Source organism: Strongylocentrotus purpuratus, unplaced genomic scaffold (assembly GCF_000002235.5).
Source record: "Strongylocentrotus purpuratus isolate Spur 01 unplaced genomic scaffold, Spur_5.0 spur5_scaffold_1, whole genome shotgun sequence".
NCBI lineage: Eukaryota > Metazoa > Echinodermata > Echinoidea > Camarodonta > Strongylocentrotidae > Strongylocentrotus > Strongylocentrotus purpuratus.
The window spans coordinates 25,731,105-25,737,104 of record NW_022145594.1 but is presented as its reverse complement, the minus strand read 5'-3'; the positions used below and the strand labels follow the sequence as shown (position 1 = coordinate 25,737,104).

General features: G+C 38.0%; 1 long non-coding RNA gene across 2 annotated transcripts; it reads right to left on the bottom strand.

Annotated features, from left to right (window-relative positions):
* Nucleotides 1–1,336: 1,336 nt before the first annotated feature.
* On the bottom strand, nt 1,337–5,289 carry LOC115921007. 2 transcript variants are annotated; one of them, XR_004062670.1, is made up of 4 exons: nt 5,074–5,289; nt 3,529–3,649; nt 2,765–2,879; nt 1,337–1,634 (listed from the first exon to the last, which is right to left on the bottom strand). It is a non-coding gene; the product is annotated as an uncharacterized LOC115921007 (long non-coding RNA). The 2 variants fall into 2 exon arrangements; XR_004062669.1 differs by lacking the exon at nt 5,074–5,289 and adding an exon at nt 4,200–4,259.
* Between the last annotated feature and the right edge of the window lie 711 nt (nt 5,290–6,000).

Below are 6,000 nucleotides of genomic sequence, written 5' to 3'. Positions count from 1 at the left end.
TCTCAATTCTTTCTGTCTCTCTCTCTCTCCTCTCTAGCTCTCTCATGCAAACAAGAACATCCCCCTCCTTCTCTTTCTTTCTCTCTCTTTATCTCTCTTTTTGTCGTTTATTACCCCTCTTTTGTTGTCACATAAGTCATTATCATTTTAGTACATTACTCTCTCAGACACATTTCTCCTATAAACAAATCTAACTAAATAAGAATAAACGTTGAATAGCACAAAGCAATCAAATCTTAGGATAAATACTTTCGTCTTGATTATGACTGCATTTATTTCTTTGCAATATAACTGGAATCGTTTTTGTACAGTTCATTTCACAATTACATGTACAATCATTAAAAATTGATAAATCATAATAATAATAATAATAATAATAATAATAATAGCCTAATAATCCACTCCAAATTTTATTAAACCGAAATAGAAATTCTTTTTGCCCAATTGATCGTGAGCCCGGCAGCCACTGAGCAGCGCCACATCGATGTTGCTCTATCCCTTATTGTTGAACGCCAAACAAGGTAGCAACAACTCCCATCTTTTAACGTCTTTTGGTATGAAGCGGCCGGGATTCGAACCCACGACCTCCCGGTTGTGAGGCGGATGCTCTACTGACTGAGCCAACACTCCTGTGTAATGAATCATGTTTGAATATCAAAATTGCAACTTATTTAACTGTAGCCCACACTCTTGGCAAAAATACAACATGGTAGCTCTATAAAGAAGGGGGGTACCGGTGTTCTTGGAAAATTCTGAAATGAAAATTCACAAGGCCACTGATTAGGGGGAGGGAGGGTTACAATAAAGTTTGAGTACTGCCACAACGGAAGAGGAGCTTAAAAGAAAATCATTAATTACTTATATTTTTTGTGTATGACATACAAAGTTGTCAGCTGCATACGTCCCTGTTGCCTCATCAAATTGCAGATCTGAGATTTACATAGATGTTGTAATCTAACTTTTCAAACATTATTTCTTATTCTATGTCTGATTTCTTTCAAACTTTCACCAGTCTATTACACTCATTTTTTTCTGCTTTAACATAAATCAACTTGTTTCAAAGGTTGGATTGCCTTTTAAATATAAACTATTAGCAATTAATATTAGTCCTACATGCCAAATCCTTCTAAAAAACATACAACACTGTAAGTTTATGGGATTAAAACTTCTTACATGCAACTTTCATATGATGGATGACCTTAGTCTGTACTGTTCTTAGTGAGGAAGGAGGGAGGTTGTCACTGTCAAAATAATAATAACAATATGCTCAAGGCGCTCCAACTATTACCCTGGCTCTGCTAGGCAGCCGCTTTCGGTGCTCACAGCAGAGTGGCAAATGTAGATTAATATCTTGCCAAAAGACATTACTGCTGTGGCGGGACTTGAACCATGGATCCTGTGATCCACAGTCCAACGACTTATCCACTAGACCACAAAACCTCTAAATGGAGGCACATTCGGAGTCAGAGTCTCCTGTCAGCGTTGCAGTCCCCGTTTAGTCCAAATCCATCTAGCTCATAGTAACTCTTGAATCCACCCTATGCCTTCCGTTATATCGAAGATCTCGTTTCTTGCCACAATTGATCTCTCCATCACGATCCCACCTAACAATAACTTCTGTATTTTTGTCCATCCTAAGAGGTAATTGACAAAAGATTGTTACAATCAAGTTATCAGTAACTCGGTTCAATGATAAGTAGAGAGGACATAGTAATTTTATTTCATAAAACAGGAATGAAACATAAAAACAGGTATTAAATAAAAAGTGGTTTTACTCTGTCCTAAATTGATATTTTGAAATATACAGTAACTATAAATGAAAATCAGAATATAAATTTAAGGTCTACTTTTAACAGAAAAAAGCAAAGCATGCACCGAGTAGAAAAGCAAATTTGCAATTGTTTTATAAATACTGTTGCGCCATCTATTCACTTAGAATGCAATTTGTGGCATTGTGGCACTAAATTCCTGGTAGGAAATCAGAGTGGTATAACTCCTATTTAAAAATATGAATGGCTTACCTGTGTTCAACACTTTTAGGTTGGGAGGATTGGTATATTGTTTAAAAAAAATTGTGACAGCATATGGTACTATTGTATTCAATTTCAATAAAAAATGTAGAGGACATCTATACAGTATTTATCAACCACTGAAGATGATATGATAGGGTTCCATATGTATTACTGGGTTTGTTGTCAATCATTGAATTGATATGTTCATATCTAAAGAAGATATAAAATCTGCAGGTTATCAGCAAATTTGTGATGAATGTTATAAACTCAGTAAGTAACAATGAATGCACTTGCATGTACTTGTCTGCCAGATTGAAAGAAACTTTATTATAGCAACTTTCAGAAAGACCACTCAATAAGGATCAATATTCAAAGTTAGTCAAGCGTATAATATCATTCATTATCATTTATCGTGCAATTATCGCACATAGACACGTGTGATGTAGCAGCGGGTAATATAAGAGCATATTACCATACGTTTCACATCTGGGTACTTGTACATGATACATGTATAAGTGATACTTGAAATATAAGAAGAGGATAATTGATAATAATAACATTGACTGGCTCACATTTTGGTTGATATGAGACAATATTGCCCTCAACATAACCATATTGCCCTCGTCTTCGACCCGGCCAATATGATTATATTTGGGCAATATAGTTTCATATTCCCATTAAAGCCAGTCAAAATTATAAAAATATTTCCTATATAAACAATATAAAATGTAACAAACTAGGTTAAAACTTACCTTTGATGACTGAGGGGACTTAGCTATTCAGTCGGTCGGTCTGTCAGTCGTTTGGTCTGACCTCCAAACCGTGGTATTGGAAAAGCGATCAGTTCAAGGGCAGAGGGTGAAGATGCTGGGTTGAAAGAAGAATATATTTGATAACTCATGATGGATGCAGAAAACCCCCAACACAGCTCGTACAAGAAGCTATACTGGGATGATATGATTTTAAAATCGCATCTCTTCAAAAAATTACAGGCATCAGGTTAATGCATATTATTTCATTTTTTCTGTGATGAAACAACACAAATTAGTGTTAACTCTCCTTCTTCACCCCCTTCCCCCTATGAAAAAAAGACAATAAGAAAAATACAAAATATAAGATGAAGCCTGTCGTCTTGTAAGTTGATACACCATAAGTAGCTCAAACATGACATGTTGGCAAAATGAATGTCTGTCACGCACATTAAAGAACGAGGAACTTGTGTTTGATGCCTTACAATACCATCAACTGCCTAAAACCTTTCAAAGCAAGATCAGTCATGCATTTATGAAAAAAAATTAAGTATTTGGGAACCCGTCATCTTTGGAGGGCCCTCCTAGCACCCCCACCACTTTGCGCACATTAGAAAATTATTTCCCAGCATAGTTTTGTCCATGGATCATTGTTATGTAAATGAAAATAGTTCATTTGTTTGCTAAAGATTGACCCCCTCCCCCTCACCAGCCCAACTCCCAATCTATAACTTTTCTTTTGGAGCTAACTTCCTTACCACACATACCTTGTCAATTCGCTAAAAGCTCTCCACATCAGCTGCACAAACTCCTACATGGACATCAACCACTGGGGTGCTAGTGGTCCCTCATCTCTTGCGTATCCCAGCTGTCTATTCTACTGGTAAACTATGAACAAATATGAAAAGTATTTGTTTAATTTTTCTGCATTTTTTCAAACAAGCCACTTCATCTCACGGTTGGATATCCCTTTAACTTATTAACAAGCACATCATTATCTAAAGCAATTAAGAAGACCTTGAATAATTAAGTCTCAGTCTTGCAAACATGGGATGAAACAACCCAAATTAGTGATAACTCCCCCCCCCCCCCTCTCAACGTGACGGACATGTGCGATAGACCAGAAGCCACTAGTACTATTATTATAAGCAACCCCCCCCCCCAACAACAACAACAAAGCCTGTCATCCTCTAAGTCCAAGGCAAAAGGTACACCTTAAGTAGCTCAACCACAATTTTATTGGCAAAATGAAATTATCATGCACAATAAAGAGGGGGGAATTTGTAGTGGACGTCTTCCCATACCACCAGCTTTATCTTTGTCTTTAAAGCAAATTAATTAAGAGCAGGCATGCGTTTATGAGCATAAAGCCGAGTGTATGAGAAGCCACTCCAGCCTATGCTAGGTTGACCCACCCCCCCCCCCCCCCCATTAGTACCTCAACAACATGCTAAAAGCTCTCCACGTCAAACTCCTACTTAGACATCAGCCACTGGGAGTGCTACTGATGGTCCTCTCAGCCGGCTATTCTACTGGTAAAACCGGGAAGAAACATGAAATGTATTTGCTTCATTTTTCTGCATTTGCTGAAATTAAGCCACTTCATCTCAATTCTCATGGTTGGATTTCTCTTTAAATTATTAGCAAGCACACAATTGTTTATTCATTCAAGCATACCTGGCTTTACTATTCAAGTCTCAGTCTCGTATTTATAACATGAACATGGAAAGAGCTTACGAGGGGATCATTTAATATTTAAATCTAGTAGGAGTACGTAATTACGTAGTTCTAGATCTAGACTCTAGGCTCGCGCTCGCGCTCAACATTGACATTGAATTTTAACCAAAATGTGCCCTTGGCTAATTGGGCCTTGCCTTGGAGGCTGGGCTAGTACTGCTTAATCAGTTAACATAGTTAATGTAAAATTATTATTAATGATATCTCCCCTTCCCTGGCCTGGCCTGGGCTTCACTCTTCAGCGAATTCGCCTTGTGACTCGTGACATTGTTGTTACTGCATGTAACTGCTCCTGCACTTATACATGTTCAAGCTTATCTAAGATACTGTGTTACTTAGTAGCACTCTGTTGATAGTACTAGTAGTAGTAGTAGGCGAGTACTACGTACTACTAGATCTGCATACTAGTAGACCGACAATACAACTCACGCAGAAAACAGTGCGCGGGACTGTAACGACCTATCTCGCCATTTCGTAACTTGATATCCGTTCAGAATATGAGTTTGTTTATACTGCTACAGACGATATTATTAAATGATGCATAACATTGTTTTAAAATAAGTGAAAATAATTACCTAGGGCTGTCAGATTCCTCTAACAATTCCGCCAGAAGCACCGGCATCTGTGACAAAGGCTTCGCGGAGCCGGTTCGTGTACGATTATCAATAGCAGACTACATTTGCGCGTAAGAGGCCACTTCGTGAAAACGGTGTTTGCCAGTTGTACCGCTTGTGATACGTTTCGTGACGTCACGTATGACGTAATTAAGCAAGATTAGAGTTTGAAAGTTACTGAAGTTGTAGACATTTATATACATTGCTCAAAAACGGTCAAAACTCGAAATTGAAAATTTCAACGATTTTGGCCACTGAGGCCACTTCGTGAAAACGGTGACGAATTATATGAAACACTTGGTGGCAATTAGGGGAGTTTGACGTGATGACCGATGGCACCCCTCTGTTAATAACCGAATAGTCCATGGTGTGTCATGAATATTCATGTTTTTGCTTACCTCGGCTGAATGTTTGCTTTTACTAAATTGAAAAATTACGGTGGGGGGGTTGGATGAAATGGACATAATGAAATAGGCAGAAGTGATCTATGATAATTCATGCTTTTTATGTTTCGTGTGCTCGACCTATAATCTTCAAATCGCTTGGCAAACTGAGTCCAAAGTTAGACTTGTTTCACATGTGTATTATAGGCAATGACGAGCTTGCAACCTATTTTGAAAAATTACGGTGGGTGAACTTTCAAAAGTCAATGAGACATGAGGGCTCCAATGAAAGAGCTAGTGATAACGTACGTCGGGGTGGATGTGCTTTTCGTTTAAACAAAAAATGAATTTTTAACGATTTTTTTTTTTTTTTAAACGTCCATAGGCTAACATGTTAGGCTGCTGACTCTGACCATGCTCTGACGATAAGGGGCGTTGTGAAATGAGACTAAACGGAGCAATATGCACACCGCGTTAGAGTGTCTCGTTCAAAGGCCAAGTTGAC